A 14661-nucleotide genomic window follows, 5' to 3' on the forward strand; every position below is an offset into this window, starting at 1 on the left:
GAACAAGTAGAAGAAAGAAATTCAGAGCTCGAAGACAAGGTCTAACAAAGACAAAGAAAAAAGAATAAGAAAATATGAGTCTGGGCAGGGTGGCTCACGCCTGTAATGCCAGCACTTTGGGAGGCTGAGGCGGGTGGATCACGAGGTCAGGAGATTGAGACCAGCCTTGCCAACAGGGTGAAACCCCATCTCTACTAAAGACACAAAAATTAGCTGAGTGTGGTGGTGCCTGCCTGTAATCCCAGCTACTCAGGAGGCTGAGGCAGGAGAATCGTTTGAACAAGGGTGTCGGAGGTTGCAGTGAACCGAGATGGTGCCATTGCACTCCAGCCTGGCGACAGAGCAAGACTCCATCTAAAAAAAAAAAGAAAGAAAGAAAATATGAACAAAGCCTCCAAGAAGTCTGGGATTGTGTTAAATTACCAAACCTAAGAATAATTGGTGTTTTGAGACTAGCCTGGCCAACATGGTGAAACCCTGTCTCTACTAAAAGTACAAAAAATTAGCCGGGCATGGTGGCATGTGCCTGTAGTCCCCGCTACTCAGGAGGCTAAGGTAGGAGGATCGCTTGAACCCGGGAGGCAGAGGTTGCAGTGAGCTGAGCTTGTGCCACTGCACACCAGCCTGGGCAACAGAGTGAGACTCTGTCTCAAAAAAAAAAAAAAAAAAAAGAAAAAAGAAAAAAAAAGGAATAATCAGTGTTCCTGAAAAAGAGAATTCTAAAAGCTTGGAAAACATATTTGGGGGAATAATTGAGGAAAAGTTCCCCAAACTTGCTAGAGACCTAGACGTCCAAAAACAAGAAGCACAAAGAACACCTAAGAAATTCATCACAAAAAGGTCATCACCTAGGCACATTGTCATCAGGTTGTCATCAGGTTATCTAGAGTTAAGATGAAGGAAAGAATCTTAAAAGCTGTGAGACAGAAGCACCTATAAAGGAAAACCTATCAGATTCACAGCAGATTTCTCAACAGAAACCCTACAAACTAGAAGGGTGTGGGGCCCTATCTTCAGCCTCCTCAAACAAAACAATTATCAGCCAAGCATTTTGTAACTAGTGAAACTAAGCATTGCATATGATAGAAGGATACAGTCTATTTCATACAAACAAATACTGAGAGAATTCACCCCTACCAAGCCACCATTACAAGAACTGCTAAAAGGAGCTCTATATCTTAAAACAGGCTGGGGGCAGTGGCTCATGCCTGTAATCCTGGGACTTTGGGAGGCCGAGGCGGGTGGATCACCTGAGGTCAGGAGTTCAAGACTAGCCTGGGCAACATGGTGAAACCACATCTCTACTAAAAATACAAAAGTTAGCTAGGCGTGGTGGTGGGCCCCTGTAATCCCAGCTACTTGGGAGGCTGAGGCAGGAGAACCACCTGAACCTGGGAAGCAGAAGTTGCAGTGAGCCAAGATTGTGCCATTGCACTCCAGTCTGGGAGACAGATTGAAACTCTGTCTCAAAAAAAAAAAAATCTTAAATCCTGGAAACACATCAAAACAGAACCTCTTTAAAGCATAAATCACACAGGACCTATAAAACAAAAATACAAGTTAAAAAGCAAAAACCAAAACCAAAAAACCCAAGGTACACAGGCAACAAATAGCACAATGAATGCAATGGTACCTCACATTTCAATATTAACATTGAATGTAAATGGCCTAAATGCTCCACTTAAAAGATACAGAACTGCAGAATGGATGAGAACTCACCAACCAACTATCTGCTGCCTTTAGTAGACTCACCTAACACATAAGGACTCACGTAAACTTAGAGTAAAGGGATGGAAAAAGAGATTTCTTGCAAGTGGACACCCAAAGCAAGCAGAGGTAGCTATTCTTATATCAGATAAAACAAACTTTAAAGCAACAGCAGTTAAAAGAGACAAAGAGGGACATTATATAATGGTAAAAGGTCTTGTCCAACAGGAAAATATCATAATCCTAAACATATATGCACCTAACATTGGAGCTCCCAAATTTATAAAACAATTATTAATAGACCTAAGAAATGAGATAGACAGCAACACAATAATAGTGGGGGACTTCAGTACTCCACTGACAGCACTAGACAGGTCAAGACAGAAAGTCAACAAAGAAACAATGGATTTAAACTATACCTTGGAACAAATCGACTTAACAGATATATACAGAACATTTCATCCAACAATCACAGAATACACGTTCTATTCAACAGCGCATGGAACTTTCTCCAAGATAGGCCATATGATAGGCCACAAAATGAGTCTCAATAAATTTAAGAAATTGAAATTATATCAAGCACTCTTTCAGACCACAGTGAAATAGAACTGGAAATCATCTCTAAAGGGAACCTTCAAAACCATGCAAATACATGGAAATTAAATAACCTGCTCGTGAATGAGCACTGGGTCAAAAATGAAATCAAGATGGAAATTTAAAAATTCTTCAAACTAAATGACAATAATGATACAACCTATCAAAACCTCTGGGATACAGCAAAGGCAGTGCTAAGAGGAAAGTTCATAGCCCTAAAAGCTTACATCAAAAAGACTGAACAAGCACGAACTGACATTCTAAGGTCATACCTCAAGAAACTAGAGAAACAAGAACAAACCAAACCCAAACCGAGCAGAAGAAAGGAAATGATCAAGATCAGAGCAGAACTAAATGAAATTGAAACAAAAAAATTACAAAAGCTAAATGAAACAAAAAGCTGGTTATTTGAAAAGATAAATAAAATTGATAGAGCATTAACAAGCTTAACCAAGAAAAGAGGAGAGAAAATCCACCAAATAACCTCATTAAGAAATGAAACAGCAGATATTTCAACAGACACCACTAAAATACAAAAGAGCATTCAAAGCTACTATGAACACCTTTATGCACGTAAACTAGAAAACCTAGAAGAGATGGATAAATTCCTGGAAAAGTACAACCCTCCTAGCTTAAATCAGGAAGAATTAGATGTCCTGAACAGACCAATAACAAGCAGCAAGATTGAAATGTTAATTTAATAATTACCAACAAAGAAAAAGTACAGGACCAGATGGATTTACAGCAGAATTCTACCGGACATTCAAAGAAGAATTGGTACCAATCCTTTTGACACTATTCCACAAGATAGAGAAAGAAGGAACCTTCCCTAATTCATTCTATGAAGCCAGCATTACCCTAATACCAAAATCAGGAAAGGACAAAACCAAAAAAGAAAACTACAGACTGATAACCTTGATGAACATAGATGTTAAAATCCTTAACAAAATACTAGCTAACAGAATCCAACAACACATAAAAAAGATAATTCACTATAATCAAGTTAGTTTCATACCAGGGATGCAGGGATGGTTTAACATATGCAAGTCAATAAATGTGATACATCACATAAACATAATTAAAAACAAATCACATGATCATCTCAATACATGCAGAAAAAGCATTTGACAAAATCCAGCATCGCTTTATGATTAAAACCCTCAGCAAAATCAGGATACAAGGGGCATACCTTAATGTAATAAAAGCCATCTATGACATACCCACAGCCAACATAATACTGAATGGGGAAAAGTTTAAAGTATTCCCTCTAAGAACGGGAACAAGACAAGGATACTCACTCTCACCACTGCTCTTCAATATAGTGCTGGAAGTCCTAGCAATCAGATATGGGTGCAAAAAGGTGTCTCAGAAGACTTTCCTCCTTATAATAAAAACTCTATCTACCACATCTCCTAGCCACCCAAATAAACACACATTGGCTCTCCCCAATCTCCAGCTTGCTGATTTGAGAATATTGGGACTTCTTAGCCTCCATAATTACATGAACCAATTCCTTATAACAAATCTCTTCTCATACCTAGAGGCACAATGGACACAAACAAATTTTTTAAAAATAAGTCTCTTCATATAGATATATGTAGACACACACATACATACACACATCCCATTGGTTGCTGTTTCTCTGTAGGACCTGACTAATACAGATTAACTTCTTTGTTAGGTATCCCTTTATTAGCTGGGCAGCTTAAGGGAACATCATTGTATCTATCACAAATCTTTATGATTTCAGGTTGTTTCATTTTCCTTGTTTCTGTAGGTTTGAATGTTGAATGTTTTTAAACCCCTGACCCATACACTCAATTGAAAATAAGAATGAAAAATTAGTTCACATTAGAACAATAATCAGGTGAGAGTAGGGGCGACGATGGTGAAACATGCCCCATTGAGAATGGTAAAGAAAGTTTAGTGAGCATGGCTGAATTCACACTTTGTTGGGGTATCACCAAGAGGTCTATGTCCTTGTTGTGGAACTTTGGGATCTGAGAAGCAATTCCTCTGTGCCAGAAGCAGAACTGTGTTGTCATTATTCCTGGGCAGACAGGAAGATGAAAATTTCCTCCTCTCTTCTCAATTTTATTTTTATTTATTTAGAGACGGAGTTTCGCTCTTGTTGCCCAGGCTGGAGTGCAATGGCGCGATCTCGGCTCATCGCAACTTCTGCCTCCTGGATTCAAGCGATTCTCCTGCCTCAGCCTCCCAAGTAGCTGGGATTATAGGCATGCACCACCACGCCTGGCTCATTTTGTATTTTTAGTAGAGACGGGGTTTCTCCATGGTGGCTATACTGGTCTCGAACTCCGACCTCAGGTGATCCACCCGCCTCCGCCTCCCAAAGTGCTGGGATTACAGGCGTGAGCCACCGTGCCCAGCCTTATTTATTTTTTTGAGACCAAGTCTTGCTCTGCTGCCCAGGATAGAGTGCAGTGGCTCACTGCAACCTCCGCTTCCTGGGTTCAAGCGATTCTCGTGCCTCAGCCTCCTGAGTAGGTGGGATTACAGGCGCCTGCCATCATGCCAGGCTAATTTTTGTATTTTTAGTAGACATGGGGTTTCACCATGTTGAGACCAGGTCAGGTTGGTCTCAAACTCCTGACCTCAAGTGATCTGCCCGCCTCAGCCTCCCAAAGTGCTGGGATTACAGGCGTGAGCCACCGCGCCCAGCGTCTCCCAATTTGCAATTATGTGGAAGCACGAAATTATTTCTGGCCAATAGAAGTAAACAGGAGAGGCCAGGTGCGGTGGCTCACCCTTGTGATCCCAGTACTTTGGGAAGCTGAGGCGGGGGGATCACTTGAGCCCCAGGAGTTGGACACCAGCCTGGCCAAGGTGGCGAAACCTTGTCTCTACCAAAAATACAAAGATAATTAGCTGGGTATGGTGGCATGCACCTGTAATCCCAGCTACTCAGGAAGCTGAGGCAGGAGAATTGTTAGAAGCCGGGAGGAGAAGGTTGAAGTGAGCCGAGATGGCGCAACTGCACTGCAGCCTGGGTGACAGAGTGAGACTCCTTATTTAAAAAAAAAAAAAAAAAAGTAAACAGGAGTACTATACACCACTTCCGGGTTCCAGGCCTGGTCTTTTTTTTTTTTATTTGGAGACAAGGTCTCGCTCTATGTCGCCCAGACTGGAGAGTAGTGGCGTAATCTTGGCTCACTAAAACCCCTTTCTCCCAGGTTCAAGAGATTCTCCTGCCTCAGCCTCCCAACTAGCTGGGATTACAGGCACACGCCACCACGCCCTGCTAATTTCTGTATTTTTAGTAGAGACGTGGTTTCGCCACTTTGGCCAGGCTGGTCTCAAACTACTGACTTCAAGTGATCCGCCCACCTCGGCCTCCGAGGCCGAGGATTACACTTCCTCACTTCCATGTGAGGGGAGCACTAAGACCACTGCGGTCTGATACTATACAAGTATCAACTGTTTCCAGCCATCACTGTAGATATATAATTTTTCTGCTTTTTGATATTTAAGAGTATACAGCAGGGAATATTAAGACCATGCTTATTTTGCTTGTGAATAGTGTGATTTTCCAAAATCCCCAAATCATACTACAGGTTATTTTGAGACTTCAAATCCACTCCCATGCCCACTCCTTCCCCTATGTTGGCATACACTATTTTAGAAGCAGAACTTAAGTTTTAGAGGAGGCACTGGCAATTTGGAATATGAAAGAATGTGGCTGGTTTTACCTTGACTGTTCTTGAATGGCTATTCTTATTTGAGTGAGGCAAACCCAGCATGGGTAGGCACCCTGGAAGTGGACAAAATAAACCTGTGCTTGTGTGAATTTCTATCTCCTCGTGCTGTTTCCTATATGTCTTCCTTGAGAAAAACTGAGGAAATTGACCGGACTTTTGTTTTGTTTTGTTTTTGCGACAGAGGCTTGCTCTGTCATCTAGGCTGGAGTGCAGTGGCACAATCTCGGCTCACTGCAGCCTTGACCTCTCAGGCTCCGGTGACCCTCCTGTCTCAGCCTCCTGAGTAGCTGAGACCACAGACACATGACACCATGCCCAGCTATTTTATTTTATTTTATTTTATTTTGTGGAGATAGGGTCTCCCTATGTTGCCCAGGCTGAGACTTTACAAAAAAAAAGAAAAATCTCTGGCCAGCTGCGGTGGCTCATGCCTGTATTCCCAGCACTTTGGGAGGCCAAGGCAGGCAGCTCACTTGAGGTCAGGAGTTCGAGACCAGCCTGGCCAATATCATGAAACCCTGTCTCTACTAAAAATACAAAAATTAACCAGGCATGGTGGCGTGCACTGGTAATCCCAGCCACTCGGGAGGTTGAGGCAGGAGAATGACTTGAACTGGGGAGGCGTGGAGGTTGCAGTGAGCCATGATCATGCCACTGGACTCCGGCCTAGGCGAGACTCCATCTCAAAAAAAAAAAAAGAAAAAATATCTGGGGTCCCCGGCCTCATGCCCGCCTTGCTGCTCAGCCTGCTGGCTGGCCCCCAAAATGTTGCAGCTAAATGTGGTCTCTCCTTCGCCTGCCCCAAAGGATTCAAATGCTGTGGCGACAGCTGCTGCCAGGAGAACGAGTTCTTCCCTGGCCCCTTGAGGATCTTCGTCATCATCTTCCTGGTCATCCTGCCCCTCTTGTGCATCTGTGGCCTGGCTAAGCGCTTCTGTCCCAACTGCAGAGACCTGGACCCAGACGCCCTGAAGGATTGCCAGGGGCCCCGGGAACTGCCCTCCATCATCCCCCTAGAGAGGGTCAGAGCATCCCTCTCTACTCCCCCACCCCCCCTACAGTGAGTGATTCTGAAGCCTACTTGGGGCCAGACTCCCACAGAGCCACCCCCTCCCTACAGCTTCAGGCCTGAAAAATATACTGGGGATCAGAGGGCCATTGACAACCCAGCCTTCTGAGTCACCTCCTGCCTGGAATCTTGCCATCAGCAACCTCCTCCCCAGTGCCTCCTGGATCAAGCTAGAGACTGCTGGCACCCCAGAAATGTCCTTGCCCATCCTGCCATGTCTCTGTTCATTCTTGGATTTAACTTATTGTTTTTTCTGCCTCTGTTCCCAACCCAGCTGCCTCTCTTGTCCTGAGGGTTAGGCTGGAGTGACAGTATCTGCCCACCCCCCAACCCAAGAAAGAGGCTGCTGGAAGGAAAATGCCAACCATTGGAGGTGCCCAACAGCAGAATGGGCTACTGTGAGGGGTCGTAAGAGCCCCATTTCTGGAGGTATGCAAATCTTGACTGGACAGTCAGCTCTGAAATTTTATCAGGGCACTTCTATACCTGTGGGAGACTGGACTGGATGAGCTCTGAGCCAGCTTCCAATCCTACCTGAATAGAGAACTCACTGTACCCACCCCCAACACATGATAAACACACATCCTCACTGAAAAAAAAATCTCTGATCTATGTGAAATGTTTTATAAACTATAAAGCCATTAAAAACACTAGCTCTTCCACTTTCAATGAATTGACAGTTAAACCTATATAGAAAGTCACTTCATTCAGTTGCTTAAGTGTACATTTTGCAACTCTTCTTATTCTGAAGAGTATGCTAGAAAGATATATTGCTCAAGTTAGATGCTCTGTGGTTGCTTTAATCCTCATATGAAAAAAATTAATGACTGATATGAGCATTTGGTTAACACTTAAGACTTGAAATGTTGCTGCCATGTTCTGTACCTGTGCTATTCAATATGGTAGCCACTAGCCACATGTGACTATTGAGCCTCTGACTTGTGGCTAGTTTGACTGAAGAATTGAATTTTAAATTTTATCTGATTTAAAATAACTTAAGTTTAAATAACCATGTAGATAACACAAATATAGAATGCTTCTGTAATATAAAAAGTACTATTGGATAGCACTATTCTACAAAAATGCTCATAAATATTGGTTATTATTTAGAACTATGCTGTCTGATATGTAGCCGTTGGTTATATGTAGCCATTGAACACCTGAAATGTGGTTATTCTGAATTGAGAAATGCTGTCAGTATAAAATACATTAGATTTCAAAGGCATAGCAGGAAAAAATGTCTTAATAATTTTTATACTGATAATCATAGTAGGTAGAATAATGGCCCACTGAAGATCTCCATGTACACAACTTGAAAACCTGTGAATATGTTTCATATATTACATGGCGAAGGGGAATCAAGGCTGTAGATGGAATTAAGGTGGCTAATCAGCTGACCTTATAACAGTGAGAATATGCTGGATTATCTGAGTAGGCCCAATACAACCACAAGAGTCCTTAACAGTAGAAAAGAAGATGTGACTACAGAAAAAAGACATAGAGGCTGGGCATCATGGCTCACACCTGTAATCCTAGTACTTTGGGAAGCCGAGGTGGAAGGATCACTTTAGCCCAGATGTTTAAGACCCTGTCTCTCCAGAAAAATTTTTTTAATTAGCTGGGTATGGGGCTGGGTGCGGTGGCTCACACCCGTAACCCTAGCATTTTGGGAGGCCAAGGCGGGCGGATTGCAAGGTCAGGAGATCGAGACCATCCTGGCTAACACGGTGAAACCCCATCTCTACTAAAAATACAAAATTTAGCCTGGCGTAGTGGCAGTGTCTGTAGTCCCAGCTCCTCGGGAGGCTGAGGCAGCAGAATGGTGTGAACCCGGGAGGCAGAGCTTGCAGTAAGCCAAGATCGTGCCACTGCAGTGCAGCCTGGGCGACAGAGCAAGACTCCATCTCAAAAAAAAAAAAAAAAAATTAGCTGAGTATGGTGGTGCCTACCTGTAGTCCCAGCTTCTCAGCAGACTGAAGTGAGAGTATCACTTGAGCCCAGAAGGTTGAGGCTGCAGTGAGCCGTGATTGTGTCGCTGCACTCCAGCCTGGGTGACATAGACAGACCCTGCCGCAAAAAAAGAAAAAAGACACAGAGATGCAACATTATTGGCTTTGAAGATAGAAGAAGGGGGCCTCTAAGAAGCTGAAAAATACAAGGTAATGTATTCTCCCCTAGAACTTTAGAATAGAATGCAGTCCTGCTGACACTTTGGTTTTTGCCCAGTGAGACCTATATTGGACTTCTGACCTATATAAATATGAATGAACAAATGAATGGGCCATGCGTGGTGGCTCATGCCTGTAATCCCAGCACTTTGGGAGGCCCAGGCAGGTGGACCACTTGGATCACTTCAGACCAAAGAGTTTAAGACTGGCCTGGGCAACATGGTGAGATCTTGTCTCTACCAAAAAAAAAAAGAAAACATTAGCCAGGCATGGTGGCGCATGCCTATACTTGGGAGGCTTGAGATGGGAGGATCGCTTGAGCCTGGAAGATTGAGGCTGCAGTGAGCCATGATCATGCCATTGCACTCCGGCCTGGGCAACAGTGTGAGACCCTGTCTCCAAAATAACAAACTAAAACAAAAAAGCCCAAATGAATAAACAAATAAGTTTGTTTTAAGCTACTGTTAGTAGTAATTTGTTACAGCAGCAAATAGACAATGAATAAAATAATATTAAATAATATCTCATATATAGTGACTTAAGTAAAATATAATGTTGAAGTTGATTTCACCTGTTTCTTTTTACTTTAAAAAATATGGGTACAAATTCCTGAAGACTGTGTGGTAGATAGAGCTCCCTCCCCCCTCCCCCCTCCCCCCTCCCCCCTCCCCCCTCTCCCCTCTCCCCTCTCCCCTCTCCCCTCTCCCCTCTCCCCTCTCCCCTCTCCCCCCTTTCCATGGTCTCCCTCTGATGCCGAGCCGAAGCTGGACGGTACTGCTGCCATCTCAGCTCACTGCAACCTCCCTGCCCCATTCTCCTGCCTCAGCCTGCCGAGTGCCTGCGATTGCAGGCGCGCGCCACCACGCCTGACTGGTTTTCGTATTTTTTTTGGTGGAGACGGGGTTTCGATGTGTCGGCTGGGCTGGTCTCCAGCTCCTAACCGCGAGTGATCCGCCAGCCTCGGCCTCCCGAGGTGCCGGGATTGCAGACGGAGCCTCGTTAACTCAGTGCTCAATGGCGCCCAGGCTGGAGTGCAGTGGCGTGATCTCGGCTTGCTACAACCACCTCCCAGCCGCCTGCCTTGGCCTCCCTAAGTGCCGAGATTGCAGCCTCTGCCTGGCAGCCACCCCGTCTGGGAAGTGAGGAGCGTCTCCGCCTGACCGCCCATCGTCTGGGATGTGAGGAGCCCCTCTGCCTGGCTGCCCAGTCTGGAAAGTGAGGAGCGTCTCTGCCCGGCCGCCATCCCATCTAGGAAGTGAGGAGCGCCTCTTCCCGGCCGCCATCACATCTGGGAAGTGAGGAGCGTCTCTGCCCGGCCGCCCATCGTCTGAGATGTGGGGAGCACCTCTGCCCTGCCGCCCCGTCCGGGATGTGAGGAGTGTCTCTGCCCGGCCGCCCTGTCTGAGAAGTGAGGAGACCCTCTGCCTGGCAACCGCCCCATCTGAGAAGTGAGGAGCCCCTCCGCCCAGCAGCCACCCCGTCTGAGAAGTGAGGAGCGTCCTCCCTCCTCGCCCGGGAGGGAGGTGGGGGGGGTCAGCCCCCCGTCCGGGAGGTGAGGGGCGCCTCTGCCCGGCCGCCCCTACCGGGAAGTGAGGAGCCCCTCTGCCCGGCCAGCCGCCTTGTCCGGGAGGGAGGTGGGGGGGTCAGCCCCCCGCCTGGCCAGCCGCCCCGTCCGGGAGGCGAGGGGTGCCTCTGCCCGGCCGCCCCTACTGGGAAGTGAGGAGCCCCTCTGCCCGGCCAGCCGCCCCGTCCGGGAGGGAGGTGGGGGGATCAGCCCCCCGCCTGGCCAGCCGCCCTGTCCAGGAGGTGGGGGGGCGCCTCTGCCCGGCCGCCCCTACTGGGAAGTGAGGAGCCCCTCTGCCCGGCCAGCCGCTCTGTCTGGGAGGGAGGTGGGGGGGTCAGCCCCCGGCCCGGCCAGCCGCCCCGTCCGGGAGGGAGGTGGGGGGGTTAGCCCCCCGCCTGGCCAGCCGCCCCGTCCGGGAGGTGAGGGGCGCCTCTGCCCGGCCGCCCCTTCTGGGAAGTGAGGAGCCCCTCTGCCCGGCCAGCCGCTCTGTCCGGGAGGGAGGTGGGGGGGTCAGCCCCCCGCCCGGCCAGCCGCCCCGTCCGGGAGGGAGGTGGGGGGGTCAGCCCCCCACCCGGCCAGCCGCCCCGTCCGGGAGGGAGGTGGGGGGGTCAGCCCCCCGCCTGGCCAGCCGCCCCGTCCGGGAGGGAGGTGGGGGGATCAGCCCCCCGCCCGGCCAGCCGCCCCGTCCGGGAGGTGAGGGGCGCTTCTGCCCGGCCGCCCCTACTGGGAAGTGAGGAGCTCCTCTGCCCGGCCACCACCCCATCTGGGAGGTGTACTCAACAGCTCATTGAGAACGGGCCATGAAGACAATGGCGGTTTTGTGGAATAGAAAGGGGGGAAAGGTGGGGAAAAGATTGAGAAATCGGATGGTTGCCGTGTCTGTGTAGAAAGAGGTAGACATGGGAGACTTTTCATTTTGTTCTGTACTAAGAAAAATTCTTCTGCCTTGGGATCCTGTTGATCTGTGACCTTACCCCCAACCCTGTGCTCTCTGAAACATGTGCTGTATCCACTCAGGGTTGAATGGATTAAGGGCGGTGCAAGATGTGCTTTGTTAAACAGATGCTTGAAGGCAGCATGTTCGTTAAGAGTCATCACCACTCCCTAATCTGAAGTACCCAGGGACACAAACACTGCGGAAGGCCGCAGGGTCCTCTGCCTAGGAAAACCAGAGAACTTTGTTCACTTGTTTATCTGCTGACATTCCCTCCACTATTGTCCTGTGACCCTGCCAAATCCCCCTCTGCGAGAAACACCCAAGAATGATCAATAAAAAAGAAAAAAAAAAAATATGGGTACTAACTCATATGTTCATCACAGCACTACTCACAATAGCAAAGACATGGAATCAATCTAGGTATCCATCAAAGGTGAAGTGGATAAAGAAAATGTGGTACATATACACCATGGAATACTCACAGCCATAAAAAAGAGTGAAATTGCACCTAGCTCCTTAGGTGGAGCCATGGTTGATGGACAGTCAGCTTTTGCCAATGAGACCCTCAGTAAGGCTCCTGGCATGAATGCTATAGACCAAGGGATGGCAGCGCTGAAGTTGGGTAGCACAGAAGTTGCAAGCAATGTTCCAAAAGTTGTAGGTTCTGCTGTTGGTAGCGGGTCCATTACTAGTAACATCGTGCTTCCAATAGTTTGCCTCCAGCCACCATTGCTCCTCCAAAACCAGCATCTTGGGCTGATATTGCTAGCAAGCCTGCAAAACAGCAACCTAAACCGAAGACCAAGAATGGCATTGCAGGGTCAAGTCTTCCGCCACCCCCAATAAAGCATAACATGGATATTGGAACTTGGGATAACAAGGGTCCGTTGCAAAAGCCCCCTTACAGGCTTTGGTTCAGAATATAGGTCAGCCAACCCAGGGGTCTCCTCAGCCTGCAAGTCAGCAGGCTAACAATAGCCCACCAGTGGCTCAGGCATCAGTAGGGCTACAGACACAGCCATTGCCTCCACCTCCACCACAGCCTGCCCAGCTTTCAGTCCAGCAACAGGCAGCTCGGCCAACCCGCTGGGTAGCACCTCGGAACCGTGGCAGTGGGTTCGGTCATAATGGGATGGATGGTAACGGAGTAGGACAGTCTCAGGCTGGTTCTGGATCTACTCCTTCAGAACCCTACCCAGTGTTGGAGAAACTTCGGTCCATTAATAACTATAACCCCAAAGATTTTGACTGGAATTTGAAACATGGCCGGGTTTTCATCATTAAGAGCTACTCTGAGGACGATATTCACCGTTTCACTAAGTATAATATTTGGTGCAGCACAGAACATGGTAACAAGAGACTGGATGCTGCTTATCGTTCCATGAACGGGAAAGGCTCCGTTTACTTACTTTTCAGTGTCAACGGCAGTGGACACTTCTGTGGCGCTGCAGAAATGAAATCTGCTGTGGACTACAACACATGTGCAGGTGTGTGGTCCCAGGACAAATGGAAGGGTCGTTTTGATGTCAGGTGGATTTTTGTGAAGGACATTCCCAATAGCCAACTGCGACACATTCGCCTAGAGAACAATGAGAATAAACCAGTGACCAACTCTAGGGACACTCAGGAAGTGCCTCTGGAAAAGGCTAAGCAGGTGTTGAAAATTATAGCCAGCTACAAGCACACCACTTCCATTTTTGATGACTTCTCACACTATGGGAAACGCCAAGAGGAAGAAGAAAGTGTTAAAAAGGAACGTCAAGGTCATGGGAAATAAAAGGCAGTTCTACACAGACTGCAGCAACGGTTGCATCTGCATATCCTAAGAGGAAAAAATGACCTTCAAGAGAATTAGGACTTTTTTCTTAATTTCACTGACTTCAGCGACGATTGCAGACTTGCAGTTTAAGTATTGGAATTTCACAAAAGACATAGGACTTAACTGGAAAATGAAAAAAGAAAAAAGAAAAAGAAAAAACTAAACAAAAAATCCCTCTAGGTAGTTTAGGTGAAAAATGTCCCTTTTATTTTGGCTTTGGTTGTGATTTCAGAGCATAATGCTTTGTTTTTTTGTCTTTTTACTATGTTTTTCGGATTTTTAAGTCCGTAAGTGCATACAGTTTTCTCTAATTTTTAAACCCTTTCCTCCTCCCATTTTGACATTTGCACTTGGAGAACACTTGAGTTGTGAAGGTTTTGGGCATCCACCCCAGAAAGTGGGAATTTGATTTTATCCTTCCGAACTGGGAGAACATTTTTATGAAGAATTTTTGTCTAGGAGAATATAACAGTGTTACCCAAGCTTGTGTCTTTAAGGGTGGTTCATTTTCTCTGATCTTTTGTTACTCAAAATAAAGTACTAGGAGTCCTAAGAAATGTTCTGTTCTTGTACATTCTACTGATTAAGTCAGGATTAATTTGATTTCAAAGCTAAGAACAGTGGTAAAAACTTGTTTACAGAAATGCATTTTGGAAGAGAAAAATACTGTAAAACGTGTAGTGAATGTTTCTTGAGTTTCTTTTTCAGCCAATGAGGAAAGGGCATTGCCTTTCTTTTTACCATTAATCACTTCTCAATAAATGTGAGATCCTGTTGAGCATTAAAAAAAAAAAAAAGTGAAATCATGTCCTTTGTAGCAACATAGATGCGGCTGGAGGCCATTATCCTAAATGAATTAACACAGGAACAAAAAATCAAATACCGCATGTTCTCATATATAAGTAGGAGCCGCTACTTACAGGTACACATGAACATAAAGGTGGCAACAATAGGCACTGGGGACTACTAGGGGGAGGAAAGAAGGAAGTGGGTGTATTAGCTCGTTCTCACGCTGCTGATAAAGACACACCCGAGAATGAGTAATTTATAAAGGAAAAAGGTTTAATTAACTCACAGTTCAGCA

At 46.4% G+C, this 14661-nt stretch overlaps 2 pseudogenes; both read left to right on the forward strand.

The window, feature by feature from the left end:
- Positions 1–6060: 6060 nt before the first annotated feature.
- Positions 6061–7198, forward strand: LOC100609052 (transmembrane protein 92-like; annotated as a pseudogene).
- A 322-nt stretch (positions 7199–7520) lies between these two features.
- Positions 7521–14374, forward strand: LOC467438 (YTH domain-containing family protein 2-like; annotated as a pseudogene).
- Positions 14375–14661: the final 287 nt, after the last annotated feature.

Source organism: Pan troglodytes, chromosome 15 (genome assembly GCF_028858775.2).
Source record: "Pan troglodytes isolate AG18354 chromosome 15, NHGRI_mPanTro3-v2.0_pri, whole genome shotgun sequence".
Classification (NCBI taxonomy): domain Eukaryota; kingdom Metazoa; phylum Chordata; class Mammalia; order Primates; family Hominidae; genus Pan; species Pan troglodytes.